The sequence below is a fragment of the Brassica napus genome, chromosome A6 (assembly GCF_020379485.1).
Source record: "Brassica napus cultivar Da-Ae chromosome A6, Da-Ae, whole genome shotgun sequence".
In the NCBI taxonomy this organism is placed as follows: Eukaryota; Viridiplantae; Streptophyta; class Magnoliopsida; order Brassicales; family Brassicaceae; genus Brassica; species Brassica napus.
The window spans coordinates 24,928,614-24,948,484 of record NC_063439.1 but is presented as its reverse complement, the minus strand read 5'-3'; the positions used below and the strand labels follow the sequence as shown (position 1 = coordinate 24,948,484).

Sequence of the window (19,871 nt, the reverse complement as noted above, 5' to 3'; positions counted from 1 at the left end):
TTTCCCATTCCATTTTTAAATTGTGACAAAAATGTCTCTTTCAAGATGAGTTACAAAAAGTGATGTGAAAACTTATCTTAGATTTTAATTAGGTTAACTGATGGGAAATATCGGTTTACTATGTAATATACCTTGTATTTTACCATTTTAATAATTTTTAAAATCATTTAGAGTCTGATTGGATAAAAGTAGCGTAATTGGGAAGAATAAAAAGTGGAGTAAATGAATGAAAAAGGAAATAGGTGAAAAAGTACAATTCAGCGTAAAAGTTTTACTCCGTAAGAAAGAGAAGGATAACTTTACTCCAAAACCTTAATAAATGAATTATTAAATTTCGGATATTGACACGTAGGAAGAGTCAAAGTAAATAATAAACATAAAATCACATCCGTATAGATACATATACACACCAGTCATTCTTAAACTATTAATTAAGAAAACATTAAAGAACTGTTCCCCGGGACGAAATTTCAAAGTAAACGCAATTACTCGAGAAGAAAGAGAGCCTTTTATGAGCCCACGCCTTGACGCAATCGGAACCAACTCTAGAATAGACCAAAAGAATCAAAAAAATCTGACATGAACCTCTTGTTTTTATTTATTTTAAAATAAACTAGATTTAAAAATAATCAAAAAAATCGTAACCGCGTAGATGTTTGTTTTCACTTTTCTATAAATAAAATATTGTTTTAAACATTAGTAGTATATATTTTTAACGTTAATCATATACTTAAATGTTTATAAAACTATTTCAAATACAATAATTTTATAATTTACATATTATAATTAATCAATTGTTTAAAACCGTATATATTTTTACTTCTTATTATATATTTATCTTATTGTATTTACATTTAGTTATTAAGCAAATTAATATACTTAAATGGTATATATTTTTAACTTATTATACATAAATTATTATACATAAATTATTGTTTTTAAACATTAGTGGTATATATTTTTAACATTAATCATATACTTAAATATTTATATAACTATTTAAAATACAATAATTTTATAATTTACATGTCATAATTAATCAATTGTTTAAAACTGTATGTATTTTCACTTCTTATTATATATTTATCTTATTGTATTTGCATTTAGTTATTAAGCAAATTAATATATTCATGAGAAAACATATTTGAAAATTATTTTATATTTAATTTATACTAAATTCTGATCCGTGTTTCAAAGCTGTATTTCTTTTAACTAATATTTTTTATGCTTATTCATTTTAGATAATATATTATTGTATATACAAAAATCTAAGATATGTTAATTTTTAGACATCCATTATATGGTTTGCTAATTTTAAGCCATTCTATCATCATATTATATTTTTCAAATAAATAATTTAAATTTATGAAAATAAAACTTATAAATTTATCAATTGAATATACTTTTATCATATTTATTTAAGTATAATAATTGTATTTTAACATGATCATAACTATAAAGTAGATAAAATAGGATATAATTTATTTATTTTTCATTATATAAACGATAACTTAAAATACATTAAATTATTGTTAAAATATTTTTACACAGATTTATTAGAATTTTTAAAATAGAATATATAAATATATATTATATTTAAAATGAAAATATATTATGATTAAAGTAGTTAAAAATATTTTATATTATAAGCTTTAAAGAAATACATGTTAATTTTTATACATGTATTATATAGTTTGCTAATGTTAACCCATCTTACCAACGTATTAGCTTTTATTTTTGAACATAAATATTTATACTTACGAAAATAAAATATATAAAATTTATAAATCTAATACAATTTTATTACATTTAGCTCAATATAATAATTTTATTTTAATATGATTGATTATGATTATATAATATATAAAATATTACAGATTTTATTTTAATTTTCATCTTATAAACGATTACTGAATTTATTAATGTATAATAATACTTCAAACTAATTTCAAAATTAGTGAAAATATTTAAATATAATTTCAAAAATGAAGATCTTGTAAAAATCTTGTAAAACAGATTTTTTAGAATTTTTAAATAAATATATTTATATTTAAAATGAAAAGATATCAAAAGATATTATGATTAAAGTATTTTAAAGATTATTATTAGTCTTAATAAAATACATTTTATAAGATTTCTAAGTGATGGTCCAAATTAAAAACAAATCACACATGAAAGAAGTAGTGACTTCTGTTTTAATACATAAGATTAAAAAATGAAAATTAGGGAGAAAAGACCATGAGACCGAATAACTTAAACATATTTATTATTTACTAACCTATAACATTACTATCCTACCTAAATTTTGAACTAGATCAAGAACCAAACCCGACCGAACTTTAGTCCTAATCTTCTTCTTCCTCCTCTTTCTTCTCCACTAATGTTCTTTCACCTTAAAAAAAAAAAAAAAAAATTCAACCATCCACCAGTTTTTTTTCTTAACCTAAATCGACTAACCGATAGTCATATTTAATCAATTGTATCTTATTTTGAATCAAATTTCATATTTTAGGAACGAAATTCAAAATAAAGAAGAACGCATAGTATAACTAACACAACTAGTTGAACTCCAAATGGTACAACTAGTACAAATCAAATTAGTACAACCAAAATAAGTATAACTAGTATAAATATATTTAGTATAACCAATATAGCTTATACAAGAAAAACTTGTATAACTAGTACAAGTTTACAAATAATATGGTGATTTTTGTTTTTTGTTTTTAGCGTATAAAGATACTAGAAAAAGATGATGTAGAACCAATTAAACATGTTGGTCTAATCTTCCTCCGCCTGCATGTATCAAATACATGAAAACTAGATCTTTAATAATATTTGAATTGGATAATGAATTATTTACATGTTGTACTATTTATACTAGTTTAACTATTTTCCGAAAAAAATCTTCATCTTTTTGTTCTAAAGGCCAAAAAGACAGATGCGGAGCAAGAAAAGTATTCAACGATGATTCCAAAAAACATGAGTCAATGGAAAAAGAAGAAGGAGGGAGCGTCGACGATGAGTAAGAGTGACCACCGTTGATAAAAAAAAATAAAGCCTCTATTGTGAAGAAAAGAGATGCCTCAGCGAAAAAGAAGAAATATGCAATGAAGAAAAAGAGGGATGCAACAAAGAAGAGTGAAGTCGTGGTGAAGAAGAGGAAGCTCGACAGTGGTGTCCACAGCGGGTCTTCGTCACATCCAAACAAGCGGGCACGGAACTGCGAGAGAGAAACCACATCTCCAATGGACCCTCAACGCGATCTTTTCCCGGAACCATCAATGGCTTCTCCATCTCAGCCCACTAGTAAGCCCCATAAATCATCAAGTCAACCCAAAATTTAGATGTATTTTGGTATAACTAACGCAACAAGTTCAACTACACAATAATATATACGAATGGTACAACTAGTACAACTACCCGACATTAGTGTTTCAAACAAAATGTTTAAAACATGATACACATTTAAAACGTGAAGCACATTTAAAACAATACTAAATAAAATAACAAGTAATTGTAGCAGTTTTTTAGTTGTACCGGCTGTGCATAGTTATACTAATTTTGAGTTGTACCACTTTGTGCATAGTTGTACTTTGGCAGTAAAACAAAAATATTAGTTGTACCACATAATAAATATAGTTACTTCAATGGTACAACTTATTTATGTTTTCATACCTTTGTCCAGTTACAATGAAATCATCAATTTTGTAAAAATACATTTCATGCGTGTTTTCTAAAAATTATGTGGACAAACAAGTTAACAAACCTAAAAAGTATAAAGTAGATCATGTAACTTCTCGAGTTGTGTAGTAATTTTGAACTTTTTTCCAAAACTTAAAATAAATTAAGAAAACTTTCTGAGTGCGTACCAATTGTGATATTTAATTGTTTTTTTCATAGGTAATACTAAATTGGGTTTTTGCAATTTCTGAAATATCAAAGTTGTACCAGTAATACTAGTCTAATATATAATAAAAATTATATTAATTCTTTATATGTCTAGTTTTAGGGGTTGTACCAACATTTTAACATCTTAGCTTTGTAAAAATATGTTCGATGTTTGTTTATCATAATAATATGACTAATATAGTTAATAAAACTTAAAAGTATAAACTGTATAATGTAAAATTAAGAATGTAATGTAATAATTTAACAAAAATTGAAAAATCTCGAATAAAATAGATGAAATGTTGTCACTATATACTAATTAGTAACAGTTTGAGTCATTCTCTGTCTAGTTCATACTTGCTCATCATGATTCTTCACTAAACTCATCTTAATCTCTTGTAATCTCTCATTCTCTAAACACATTTCTATTATTTCTTGTAAAATCTTATGGTATCAGAGCTAGGTTGCTCACATTCTGGTTTCTAATCTCGCAAATATTCAGCTCCATTTCAAGATCTAAACTTTAGAAGTTCATTCGGTTCAAAGAAAACAAGATGGAAGGTAGCAAAGCAATGAGTGTTCCGGTTACTTTGAAAGAAAGATGAAACTACTTGTTGTGGTCACAGTTAGTTAAGACAGCTGTTGGGAGCAAGGGTTTATGGAGTCACATCTCATATGGAGCTCCAAAACCCGTTGCTAGAGAAGGAGGAGGCGTGGGAGAGCTAACTTTGGTTGATCAAGAGAAGTGAGCGCAAGATGACTTGGTGGTGCTATCTGTGCTACATGGATCACTTGAAGGTTCAATCTTGGAGGCCTACAGCTACTGTGAGACGCCAAAGGACCTATGGGAGACATTCCAAAAGGTCTATGGGAACACATCCAATCTGAGCAAAGTGTTTGAGGTGAAGAGACCCATCAACACGCTGGTGCAACAAGAAGTGGAGTTCACAAAACACTTGGGAAAGTTCAAGGCCTTATGGTCTGAACTAGAAATATTGAGGCCAAATACTACTGATGAGACTACACTCATGGAGAGGCATGAGCAGGATCAAGTGTTTGGTTTGTTGCTTACCTTGAATCCAGCCTTCAATGATATTATATAGTTTTAACTAGTGCATTTTGATTTAAAAGTAAAATATAAATATCTAAATGGTTGAATTTTTTGATCAGATAAAACCTTAAACTAATTAAAAAAAAGCAATAGACCAAAGTAAATATTTAATTTTCTTAATACGTGTGAATAGTTTTAAACATCAAACGTTTATACAAAGTGAGAATATTAAGTCATAGTTGATCAAAAAAAAAAAAAAGAATATTAAGTCATCCACAGCAGGTGATATTTGAAAGAGTCTCTACAGAATTAAATAATAAAACAAATACACATAGCATGAGAGAGAGAAGAAAAGTAAGAGAATTGGATTGAAACGTCCCTCTACGAAAAGACTCTAACACAAAGTTGAGAGTTTTTTTTCTGCAAGTGTCAGCCTATTATTTAGGAAGAATTAAGATATTACCTTTAATGGAGGCCTAAATTAGAGACTTATCCATGGTGTGACAATAAAGGTCCAAGCTCTACAATTGAGTTGCAATACTTACATATTTACCCTTCCGATGGACAGGATGTGTTGTGCTTGTGTTAGGTATGTCTGACTTCAAAAGATCCACCTGCAGATACCATATTGTAAGTGTGTCAGCGTAGGTAAGTAAGCAGCTACAACTCTTCTCATCCACTCGTCTGATGCACTCTTTTTCTTCTCACCCCACTATTTTTTTTTGTGCAACTCATTTTCTTCTTCCTTTTTTTCATTTGAACACAACTCATTTTTTTCTTCCTACATTTTTTTTCATATAATTTTTATCTGTAAAAGTACTTCAACTTCTTTTCTTATTATTGAATAATTTACATATAATATGTTTTTCTGGTTTTTGAGTCAATTTTATAGTTTTTTATTTTTTATCTTTGTAGAAATTTGGTATTCATCTTTATCTCTTTCATTTCTCAGAAGAAAAAAAACTCAGATTTAAAACTTGATTTTCAATACTTTTTATTAAGATCTAATGAAACTATGATTATTTTTTACAAAGATTCCGTCAAAGATTCAAAAAAATAGGTGAAAAATCCATAATTCATGTAGTGGTGTATCATAAGTCAAAAAGAATCCGCTTTTGAAAACATATGTTCTAGTTAGTATTTTTTTAGTTAGCAAATATTATAAATTTTTAGCTTTTAAAAATTATCAGCTAACAAAACATGTATCGGATAACAAACTGTGTATCATATAACAAACCATTTATCAAACAAGATACTGAGCTCACAAATAATGTATTAGTCCATTTATCAGATAACAAACTATGCATCAGCTAACAGAACATGTATCAGGTAACAAATACATTTTCATATAACAATTCATTAATCAGACAATGTATTAACTAACAAATAATGCCTCAACCCAAGTACCATCTAACAAACGATACGATATGTTTTGTTAAGTAAACATAACTATGTGTAGATTATTAAAAGAATCAACAACATACATGATAAAAAAAATAATGTATCTACTACGAAAACATATATCTGATAACAAATAAGTATCTGCTAATTAATCAAGTACCAAGCCAATTGTAGCACCTAACATGTCATGTATCATCTAACCAACCATATATCTACTAACGACACATAGTTTGTAACACTTTACCACATATTATTAATTAGAAACAATAAAAAAGTAACAGCCAACAAAACATTTATCTCAAATGGCGACATAAAACTGAAGATTCACTAAAACATGATTGGATAACAAGTTTAATGCCTGATAACACAAATATAATCCACATAAAAAACATCACGAAGTCGCTCGTCTCCTCTCTAGTTTCCGCTTTGTTCTTTAGAAACAGCTTCCCGATCTAAGGAAGAGACTTCATCAACGAATATGTTTCCAGATCCAGTGCAAGTTTCACCTACACCGCCAAACATTTTTATATGATTTTGATGTAATTAAACTGAGAACTAAATGACCATCAATCAAAGAAGATAATCATCAAATATAAAAGTTTTAAGTAGAAAAATCAAATACATAAAATGAATTTAGAATTTCATATGATTTTGATATGCGAAAAAGAACTAAATGTCAAAAACTCAAAAAGATATATCATCAACTATTAAAGCTTTAAAACAAAATTAAACACAAAAATTAATTCAGTAAATGTTAGATTCAAGTTTATTATGGGCTTCCAACTTAAAACCAATGGGTAATGAGTGGATTGACTCTAACCCTTTATATAGTAGTAGATTAATTCTTATATATCTGATGTGGGATGTTTCTCATCAATACCCTCCCTCACGCTCAGACATCTAGGTCTGAAGCGTGGACAATGTGGGAATAACATCCACAGAGGGCCCAACATTGGTATAGTAGTAGTAATTGTTGTAAATTAGGTCAAATGATCTTATCGCTCTGATACCATGTTAGTTTCGGGTTTATTATTGGCTTCCAACTTAAAACCAATTGGCAATTAGTGGATTGGCCCTAACCCTTTATATATTACTTAATGTCCCATTGATTTTTCAATGTGGGATACATATCCCTTAATACCCCTCCTCGAGATGATGGCTCTTATCGGTCAGAAATCTCGGAAACTTTTTTTAAGACAGTTATACTCGGTCGAGCGAGTCAATTACGACCTATATACCCGGTCGGGTAGGATTAATATTAGGAAAATGATTGCTGACTACATGAAGTATCGGTCATCACATGGCTAACCATGCAAACTAAATTAATGTATATCTAGCTACACGAAGTATAAGTTATGCATGACAACATCCATCAACTTAATGATGTTATGTAGTTAACATCACAAGTTTAATTTTGTTTATTCAAAAGCTGATGTAGATGTTTGAGACTGTTTAAATATTTTGTTTCATCAATTAAAATATAATCAATCTAACCGTAATGTAACTTAAATTGTGTTTTAATCCGCGTTTTAAAAGCATAAGAATATTTTTAACAAAATTTAATTTACAAAAACAATATTTTTAATATTTTTTATAAGTAGTGTTTTAACCTTTTTGTTTTAGTGTATTTGATAACTATATAATTATATTATTTTATTTATATTAAATATAAAAGTTATATAGGATTATTTAATTTTGTTTTTAATTATTCTAATCTGTTTTGTTACTAAATTTTAATAATATTTCTGTAATTCATTTTATTAATTTTGTGATATATACTTATCTTATAATTTTTTATTATTATAAAACTTATTTGATGTCTATTTATTGACTCTAACATTTTATTTGTTTAATATAAAATTTATTAAATTAATGAATTATTTTATTTATATTTTCATAAAAAAACTTAATTCATTTAAACTTAATAAAACTTTAATATTAGATTTGTATTATTTGATTACTTTTATTCTTAAAAGTATATAATTAATAACTATATACACGAGATAATATTTGATTTAAGTTGACATCAAATAAGTTTTAAACAAATAAAATGTTAGATTGACGTCAAATAAGTTTTATAATTAAAAAATAAAATAATATCTTATATAACTTTTAAATTTAACATAAATATAAATAATATAATTATATAGTTTTCAAATGCTAAAATACTAGTTATCAAAAAATATTGAAACATATTGATTTTGTAAATTAATTTAAGAAAAAATAATCTTATGCTTTTAAAATGCGGATTAAAATCTAATTTTAGTTAAACTACGGTCAGATTAGTTATATTTAATTTATGAAATAAGATATTTAAACGGTCTCTAACATCCACATCAATTTTTGGATGAATGAAATTAAACTTGTGATGTTAAATACATAACATCATTAAGTTGAGGGATGTTGTCATGCATAACATATACTTCATGTAGCTATGTATACTTTAGTTTAGTTTGCATGGTTAGCCATGTGATGGCCAATACTTCATGTAGCCAGCGATCAATTTTCCTTAATATTAATTAGGGGTTTAACTTATTAGGATCTGGACTCTGATACCATGTTAGATTCGGATTTATTATGGGCTTCCAATTCAAAACCAATTGGCAATTAGTGGATTGGCCCTAACCCTTTATATATTACTTAATGTCCCATTGATTTTTCAATGTGGGATACATATCCCTTAATACCCATCCTCGAGATGATGGCTCTTATCGGCTAGAAATCTCAGAAACTTTTTTTAAGACAGTTATACTCGGTCGAGCGAGTCAATTATGATCTATATACCCGGTCGGGTAGGATTAATATTAATTAGGGGTTTAACTTATTAGGATCTGGGCTCTGATACCATGTTAGATTCAGGTTTATTATGTGCTTCCAACTTAAAACCAATTGGTAATGAGTGGATTGACTCTAACTCTTTATATAGTAGTAGATTAATTCTTATATATCCGATGTGGAATGTTTCTCAATAGTAAACAATAAAATCAAAAGTAAACAATAAAATCAAGTTCGAATCCAACTTAGTAAAAATCATTTCACGGTGCATGTTAGACGAAAAAAAAAGAGATAAGTATTTCAAACGAACCTGAGATGACATCCTCATCCATTTTTCCGATTATAAAGATCTTCATAATTGAAAAAGACATAATCAAAAAAAGCTAAGAAGAAAACAAAGAGGATGAGAAAACATTGACGATTAGTCAATCGATTGGTTTATGTTATGGGGATAAGAAATCAAAGAGAGTGAGGAGAAAGACGATTAACAACGATTTTTTTTCTTCTTATGAGATAGTAAGGAGAGAGAGAGAGCTAGAGCCTAGAGTAAGAGGATAGAGAAATAGCTAGAATGGGGTAAGAATGAAGGGCTATGGCAAGTAGGCTGACACACTGACATGCGCTGAGTGAACTGACAAAGCTACCTATGCGTTCGCCAATGTTTTGGTAAGGTTAATTCCGGAATAAAATTATTAATGTCATATCAGAGGCAAAACTCTAATTTTTTTTTTTTGTCGACAAGAGGCAAAACTCTAATTAGAGGCTCGATTTATGGTATGAATGCCAATTTTCCCTATTATTTAATCTAACTTTTTAGAGATTAAATTTAATTACAATATGGTTATATATCATTACTATATTTGTGAGAGACTAATTTATATATTAAAACAAAAGTCATGACTTCTTTCATGTATGATTTTTTTATTTGGATCATCTTAAGAAAAATTATTAAATTATTAAATAACTTAATTATAATTTTTTTAATAATTTTATTTTATTTAAAATACTCATAAATATCTTAAAGAAATATCTAACAAAATCTTTTAAATATCTTTTAGAATCTTTTTAAAATATATTTTCGAAATTTGTTAATTAAATTTTTAATTATCACAAAGTATAATTAGAAATTAAATTTTAGTTTAGTTTTGATTGTATAAAAAATTAATAATTATATGAAATAATTTTAATAATATTTTATATCAAACCAAAAGTCATGATTTTTTTAATGTATGATTTTTTTTTAATTTGGACCATCCTAAGAAAATTTATTAAATTTTAGATAAGTTAATTATAATATCTTTTAATATCTTTATTTTTATTTGAAATACTAATAAATATATTAAAGAAATGTCTAGAAAAATATTTTAAATATCTTTTAAAACCTTTTTAAAATATATTTTTGAATTTTGTTAATTAAATTTTTAATTATCACAAAGTATAATTAGAAACAAATTTTAGTTTTGTTTTGATTGTAAAAAATTAATAATTATATAAAATACTTTTAATAATATTTTGTATCAAAACAGAAGTCATGACTTTTTTTATGTATGGTTTTTTTATTTGGACCATCCTAAGAAAATTTATTAAATTTAACTTAATTATTATATCTTTTAATATCTTTATTTCTATTTGAAATACTAATAAATATCTTAAAGAAATGTCTAACAAAATATTTTTAAATATTTTTTCGAAATTTGTTAATTAAATTTTTAATTATCACAAAGTATAATTAGAAACTAAATTTTAGTTTAGTTTTGATTAAAAAAATAATTATATAAAATACTTTTAATAATATTTTAACGATAATAACAATTTTAAATTGATTTGTTTTTCAAAATTAAATTTAAGACGTATTTTAAAAGATGATTTAAAAAAGAAATATTCATTTCAATTTCTAATTTAAAAATAAAAATTCTTATAAATTTAGCCCAAAAATTATGATTTATTTCATGGGTGATTTTTTAATTTAGACCACTTAGAAATCACACTTTTAAATGTTTTTACCATGTAATACAACTAATTTACCCCTTCTTTCATAGATGAAACATTTGATCTTTATTCATATCGTATATATAAGACTTTATTCTACTATTATTAACGTCTGTGTATTCCCTTAAGTTAAAAAAAAATACAGTTTATTATTTAAACAACTATACTAAATTAGTTTAAGTAATAACTATATGCCAAATTCTCTATTATGTAGGTTTCAACTTAATTTAGTTTTACATATGTTTCAAATTTAGAAATAAAACAAAAAGTATGTAAATCAGTATTGTTACATAATAATGTTTTCAAAATAATTTTTGTCACAAAAATATAAATTTTGTAATAATAATATTATACGCCACACAAATATTATTATAAAATTAAAGAATATATAAAACCAAATTATATTAATTTATTGATATATTTTATTGCATAATCTAAAATATTTCACTATTAAAGAACATCCGCACGGTCGTGCGGGTCAAGATCTAGTCATATAATTATAACCAGTGTTGATGCTCTTAGATATGGATTTGTGTACTGCGCAGATTTTGAATTTTAATCTGAAGTTAGCCAATAAAATTAACTAAACAAAAAAATAAAATGTAAGTGTTAAATCACATGGTGAACAAAACTATATATATATATATATATTTAATATAATATAGTATATTAACTTTATGTATTGATTTTTGAAATTGTTAAACTTTGATAGGAATATTAAAAATATGTTTTTTGAATTTTTGTCTTAAATATTTAAGTTTTGTCTACAATTTCATCCACACATGTGAGTTTTTTTTGTCACTTTACATTGATTATCAGATAAACTTAGATAAAATCTTTTTTTTTCCAGTTAAGCAAAATCTTCATAATTTCAAAATTGAAAAATGTTACGGGTTATTTGAGAAAATTGTTGTTCCACACTTGTAGTGGATTTTTTTTTTCTTTTGACTAAAGGCTTAACACTTGTAGTTGTTGTTCTCTGAATAAGTGTTATCTGAAATGTGTGATTAGAGACTTTATTATTTTGTATTACAATCTTCCACAATAAAAATTGCATATTTCAAAAATAATTTTCTTCGCGTAACCCAATTCCAAACTTTTCAAAAAGAAAATGATGTACACAACCTCGCGTTGTATTTTCTTGTAGTTATAAGCAAATTAATTATTAATAATAATATGAAAGATAATTTTTTATTAAAACTAAAATATTTCTCGTTTCAACAAATAGGAAAAAAATCATTCATTTAAGTTTGTTATTCTTTTTCAAATTTCTTACTCCCCCACTTTCTACAATTTTTGGTTATGATTTTAGAAAGGAAAACTACTATCAAATGATTTAAATTAGATAATTATAATATATATTTATAGATAGATTTTAACATATATAACAATCTTATTTTTTTCATTAAAAAAGTGTTGTGATCAGGTTATGTAGCAATTTTGAAGAATCAAATTTATATAATACTAACATATATCCTAAGACCATCTCCAATGTATTTTGCTATTTTCACCTCTAAAATAGGGGAACTCTATAATAGAGGTGAGATATACTCCAATGTATTCTCCTAAAATAGTAATATCTAAAATTTATTATAAAAAATAGAGGAATGTTATTTCTTCCTCTATAAATAGAGGAAAAAATAGAAATCTCTATTATAGAGGAAGAAATAGAGGTGGGTTGGAGTAATTTCACCTCTAAATGCTATTATAGAGGTGAAAATAGCAATGAGTTGGAGATGCTCTAAGTTGGGTTTATTTTTTATCAGATGGATACAGGCTTAGCCCAGTTATTTGTTTTGTTTGCAGTCCAACCGAGTTCCTTACCCGCAATGGTCTTGGGTCCAATGTAAGAAAGATTCTTTTAACATTGTTCTTATGAAATTGTGAAAAATACTTTGGAGCTACCAAGTCTATGCAAAACACTCTAGCGCTATTTAGGTCAACGCAAAATATAATCTAATACTAGATTTTGATCCGCGCTTGGAAAGCGCAGATTTGTTTTCGAAATTAAATATAAATTTTTGATGAATTTCTATATAAGAGTATAATTTTAAGTACATTTATTCGAAATCTCAAATCGAATTGTATCAAACTGAAAAAAAAAGAACAGAGCACATCATATATCTTTAGAACCCAAAATTAAAATCAAACCAAAAACTGATTGGGTACTGGAATATTTAAAGTACAAATTATATATTCACAAATATTAATGATGATGGCTAATAGTGCATCAATACCATTTAAATGGTGAGAAGAATTTTTTTTTTAAAAATTATTGAACTCTTTTTAGTGGAGTACATACGTGATTTATAAACGAATTAAGATATAAGAAATATTTTTATATTCGATCCAGATCTGTGATCGAACTGGTAATATAGTGGTCGTATGTAATCCGGACTGGTTTATGTTTTTCATGTAGCATTCTGTCAGATTTTTTACAAACTCATATGTTTTCAAAAAAATTGTATTCAATGAAAACTTATTAATTAAAATCCAATAAAACCAAAAAATTTGCTATTAATCCGTGGACCGACACCGATTAACCCGGTAAAACCATAATTTTAATACCTTTTAAACATTTCATATACTTTACAATACTACAAAAAACTGAATAAACTATTTTATTTGTCATATAAATAAATTTATTGTATTTATGTTATGCATTTTAATTTATAATTTTTGTATTGATCAATACTATTACAATTTAAATGTATATTGTTTATATATTTTGTTTAGAAGCATACAATGGGTTTACACCTATTAATAAAATTAAAATTAAGATTGATACAATGAGAAATTTTTAATAGATCATGAATGCAAAGAATTATATTAATTAATGGGTATGTATAGTCTTTATTCCAAAACCCAAAATACCAAATTTTCATCAATGAGAATTAATTTTTTTTTGTAATTTTAAGAACATTTTGTAAAATAGTCATTTTCATTAAAAGAAGAAAAAAAATATTATAGGTATTATTTGTTGGTGTTTCAAAAGGTATTATTTGTTAACTTGTATTTTTGTAGTTGTTAGTATATTTAAGTCATTAGATTTGGTAATTATAGTTGGATTAAATATGATTGATCTTGTTTAATATAGTATTCTCGTATAGTTTAAGAAGTCGCTACATATTCTTTTGATTTTTTATAACAATAATCGTGATCCCATTATATTAGGGTTTTAATTTTCTTATGGTAACAGAAAAAAATAAATATGCATAGTTAGTTATTAATCGCATATTGTTAGAATAATTAATTGTATAACTAAAAATATAATAACTTGTTATAGATAGGTCCAACAACCTTATATATAGGGAAAGACCAAAATATAATAAAAGGAAAATGTCCAAACAACTTTCATAGGTAGATTTTTCAAGACTCTTTTTTTTTTTTAATAGAATAGATGTGACACTGTAATGTCACTACAGAGTCACGTGTGATATATCTACAAGTGAAACTGGAAACACTCGAGCCACATCCTAGAAATTTATTGACTTTTTTACTCTATAAGACACTTTTCGTCTTATGTTTTACACTTTTAGACACTTCATGCTGGCTAGACACATTATGTCTGTCTAATGTCTTTCATACCCCCAATTTTGATCAAACCAAACTAACCTAACCAGAAACAACTAACCATGATTATATTCTCTCCTCTCTACTCTCTACACTCTCCTCTCTCCTCTATCCTCTCTCCTCTCTCCTCTCACCTTCAAAACGTAGATTTACTTTCCCTTTCACAAATTCCCAACCCTAATTCTATATCTCTTTCCAATTCTGATTTCAAATCTTAATCTACTTTTATTTTTCCAAATCCCCTAATTCTAATTTCAAACTCTCTTCTTCTTCCTAACTCAACCTTTCTCTGGAAAATTTTTTTTTCTCTGTTTTTTTTTACTTTCTCAATAATAATATCACAAACTTCATAAATTCATAGGTCTTTCTCTCGGTAATTTTTAAGAGCTTGTTTCTTTGACCAAACCAACTCTACCTTCCAATCTATCTCTGAACTCGATCCCTTGCGCTCACTACGACATAGAAACGTCAAGTTAGCACCAGGTTTGTCTTTAATCCTCAATGTTTTCCTTTGATTTTGATTTGTAGAAGATGAGTTGAGGACGAGATCTTTTTGGTACCATAAGACACGAAGTTTTGGTCTGAAAACTATTTCATAATTACTTGTTCTGTGTCAGTGAAAAGGAGATGTGGAGGAGCAAGGGGAAGAAGAAGACAAGAAAGTTGCGTTTGAATGTGTGACGACGGCACCTCTCTACTTCAGCGGAGGACGACTGAACCTGTGCGACGACAAACGCAGAATAGGGCTGAAATTAGAGAAGTTCATGAAGCTGATGATGTCAACGAGTTTGATCTGCTGCTAGTTGGTGATTTGGGTCATGCTAGAAAGTGAGAGCAACAATGGTGAATTTTCAGTTTTTTTTTTTAAATTTGTGGTCCCTCACGTTTTGGTTATTCACGCTTTCACCCAATTTTTTTAAAATCTGCAAAACATTTTCTTGATTTAGATGAGATAAACACATCCACATCCGTACCTCACATTTTGGTTTGAGTCATTGTCTCCAGACCTTTGTTTTCTCTTTCAAGTATTGAAAACACTTTTGTCTACAAATTTTTATCTACACATGTCGTCCACATCCACATATTTAGTTCATGTCCATGTCGACATATTTGTTTTTGTAAACGTTGATATATATACATATATGATATATATAAAATGATGTCAAAAATAGAAAATTATATATAAAAATTATTGTAATAGTATATTCATTTTATAACTCTTAAAAGTTTGAAATAAAATCAATTGAAAACATTAGGTGGTATAAACAATAATAAAATAAAGAACCAATCATTTTTTTTAAAAAAAAGATCTCATCCACTAACACAAACATTAAAATACAATTGAAAACATTAAATGTGTCCATGTCCACATTTTTTCTATATACACGGTTATTTTTTGTTGATATGATTTTTTCATATTTAGATTGTAAAAATATACTAAAATGGATCTAAAAATGTAAAGAACAAAAAGATAAAATTTATGATATCAAAAATTTATTTAGTTATATACTTTAATATGTTAAAATAATCACATAAAGAAATAGAAAAGATTGATAAAGTAATATTTAAAAAAGGAAAACATATCATATGATTATATCCATCCACAATAGTTGCATGTACACAATTACAATGTTTCTATCCACAACTCTTTTGTCCACATTTTTCATTTGTATCTTTTGAAATATAACAAGAAAACATATCAAAATGGATATCAAATTATAGAGAATAAAAAAACATAATTTAGTATATCAAACAAATTTGTCAAATATATCCTTAAATTTAAAATAAACAAAACAAACTAAAACTAGGTAAAACAAACAATAATAATTAAAAAAAGAAAGAAACATGTCTTTTCATTTGCTTTGGTTTGAGGAGATATAAAATACGAATAAAAGAAAGTGACCCAACTACTATAGTTAAAATTGGTCCCTACAAACCAAGCTTCTTATTTCTTTTAACCGAACGTAAGGATAATTATGTACAAACACATGGAAGAGAAAGGAAAGAAAGTGTACCTCTAGCAGGAAGTGCCTTATCATTAGTGATGTCAACCGAGAACCTGGACCGCGGGACAGGCCCGTTAAGGCTTGGGGCGGGGCGGGTTTGGGCCGAGTATTTGGTATCCCGCAAAACGGCGGGCCTCGCGGGTTGGTACTGTGCGGTATTGGGCTCAAAGCGGGATGGCCCAAAAGAACCGCGGGTAACCCTAAAGTCCCGCACCCTCTTGCCTCCTCACTTCATCTGGAACCTGAAAAAACAAAAGACAGAGAGAGAGTGAGAGAAAGACGAGTCGCCGACAGAAAAAATGGAGATCCGGCTACAGAGAAGCCACGGTTACTCCATCTCGAGTGTTGAACTTCACCGCATCTACAGAGATAAGCTTTTTTACCTCTTCTCCTAAGTTTTGCATGTAATATTTTCAAGTTCTTTATCCATCAAACTCTTTGCTTTACACCTCTAACGATTTACTCTTGTATAACATGTTCAGGTTGTTAGCTACCTAAGGAAAGAGATCCATAAGATGCATGCAAGATCCGAATAGATGTAAGACTCTCTAAGACTCCTCCTTCCTCAAGAAAAAGATCGAAGCTCATAGTTGTTGTTTGAAATAGAGATTCGCTTTGTTTTGTTGTTTGAAATAGAGATTCGCTTTGTTACTTGTTTGAAATAGAAATTCGGTTTGTTACTTGCAACTATATAGTTCTGACTTCTGCGGATCTTCGCCGTGTAGCTAATGAAAAATCATTCAAAAGAGTGAAGACTGATTGTTCGTTGGCTACAGGGCAAGATCAGCATTGAAGTTAAGACAACTTGAAATTATATAGTTGCTTGTTGCATGTTGTTTCAATTGTCTGTCCTGGTTCGCTTGAAGTTTAGCGATTCAGTTTCTGATATCTCTTTTATTTTTGTAGGTGAACAAGGAGGAGGCTGGTTATGACGGTGAAAGCTGGTGTAGGCTCAACACGATATAGCTGGTTATGGTGTTGACTTAATGTATGTGTGGAGTACACACCTGCTTTCCTGTTATAACCAGCCGCTGTCTTGCTTGTTTAAGAAAACCAATACTACTGAGAAGTGAGAACTAAAAGCATGGTAAGTCTTTAGTTTGTACTCATGTTCTTAAATCTTAATCTTACATCAACATCAAGTCTCTGAAATGTTTTTTATTTTTGGTTGGTTGCTTCGATTAACTACTGGTTCGAGTTGGAGTTAGAAAGCGACCGTTCGAGTTACAAAGCGACCTCTGAGGGTATGATTCACTTCCCTTCTTCCTCGTTGTTAACTGATAAGTAGTGTTCCGGTAGTCAGTCTCAGAAGAAGAAGAAGAAGAAGAAGAAGATGGAAGAGGAGATACCGGAGCTTGAGGATGAACTGGATGAAGAAGGGCTTGATGAGCTTGATGTCTGGTTTGAACTATCCTACTTCAAACTTGTATTTCTATCAGGTTTTCCAGATCCATAATTGGCTTCGGATCAATGAGGGAAGCGAAGATGAGATTGTGAGATACATGGTGCCACCGATGAAAGAGAAGTTCGATAAATATTGGGATGAAGTCAGTGGTCTTTTTGCAATGGCAGCAGTCTTCGATCCAAGGTTTAAGCTTTCCATTGTCGAATGCTGTTTGGAAAAGCTTGACATGAGTACACGTGATGCAAAGATAAAGAACTTGCGTGAGAAGCTTAGTATTTTGTTTGAGTCGTATGACAAAAAATCCAAGAATAACTCACCTTCTACAGAGCCACGAGAGACTGTTTCGCAAAAAGCTTCTGGAGCAGGGACAATGGGACTGTTTGAGAACTACGGTGTGAGTGTTTATCAATTTTTAAACCTTTTGTTCATCTCTCTTTTCATTTCTAATTTTTTTTCTAAATAACCTTCTTAGGATTTCTTTGCATTTCGCAAAGTCAGTGGGGTTGCGACTAGAAAAACACCTCTAGAAGCTTATCTTGATGAACCACCTCTGGACATTACTAATTTTCAGAACTTGGTCATCCTCGATTGGTGGAAGGATAATGCCCATTGGTATGGGGATTTGCCTGCAATAGAATGTGACCTGCTAAGTATTCCAATCACAACAGTGGCTTCAGAGTCCTCTTTTAGCATTGGATCTAGAGTTCTTAACAAATACAGGAGCCGTCTTCTCCCAAAAAATGTGCAAGCTTTGATATGCACTAGAAATTGGATCAAGGGATACGAATCTTATGCACATGGTAATTAATTCACATTATTATTTCTTGTAGAGTATCATTATCCCTTAGTCCTAAGTAAATGCAATTTCTGATATTTACAGATGAAGAAATCGATGGTGATGGTGAAGAAGAGAAAGTACCATCATTTCAGTCCATTGTCAATGGGGAAGATGAAGATGAGGAAGCTTGAATTGTTATTTTGATTTGGTGTTTTTATTTTTTACAATCTGCTACGTCTTGTTTTACTTGCTTGGTTTTGTTTTGACTGCTATCTGGTGTTTTTCTTTATTTAAAATTTGTTAAGACTAAACATCTCATCTTCTACATGCACTATAAGATGAACTGAAATTGCATTCTTAATATACAGACCATCCTAGTTCCAATAAGTCGAGCTTGTTTGTGTGTACATGACTTCAAGAACTGATATGAATTGAAATTGACTACAAGAACAATATGAAGTTAGATATGTAGTATAAAAGCCTAAATTGTACAGCTTTAACACGTACATGAAGCGTCCTCGTCTCCTGGAGCAGCATGCAGCGTCAATACGTGTTATGGAGCAGCACACAGCGCTTAGAAGTCGATTGGTGCACCTGAAGGTTCGCAGCCCGCGGGACGACCTGAAAAGGCTTGTGCATTTCGGCGGGGCGGGCTTGGGCCGACCTTTTGGAGACTGCATCCCGCGCGGGCCTGACCCGCCTTAACCCGCGAAAGAAAAAACCCGCAGCGGTCCGGGCCGGGACGGGACGGAACAACCCGTTTGACATCACTACTTATCATGACAAAAAAGAGAAAAAAGTGTCCGAATACGTAACTCACTCAAATTTATTCGACCAACCAAAAACGGTACACAAATCAATAGACTATCTGAGGAAACATGACATACATGATACATGTCATTTTACTTTTTCCAACAATAGACTTCATGTTGTTTCGTTATTGAAGAAACAAACTTCTTTCAGTGATCTCTCCCTCTTCTCTCTAAACAAGTAAAACCCTAGCCG

At 28.7% G+C, this 19,871-nt stretch overlaps 1 long non-coding RNA gene across 1 annotated transcript; it reads right to left on the bottom strand.

The window, feature by feature from the left end:
- Nucleotides 1-6,566: 6,566 nt before the first annotated feature.
- LOC125575951 lies at nucleotides 6,567-10,066 on the bottom strand. The gene is made up of 2 exons (XR_007314489.1): nucleotides 9,426-10,066; nucleotides 6,567-6,846 (listed from the first exon to the last, which is right to left on the bottom strand). It is a non-coding gene; the product is annotated as an uncharacterized LOC125575951 (long non-coding RNA).
- Nucleotides 10,067-19,871: the final 9,805 nt, after the last annotated feature.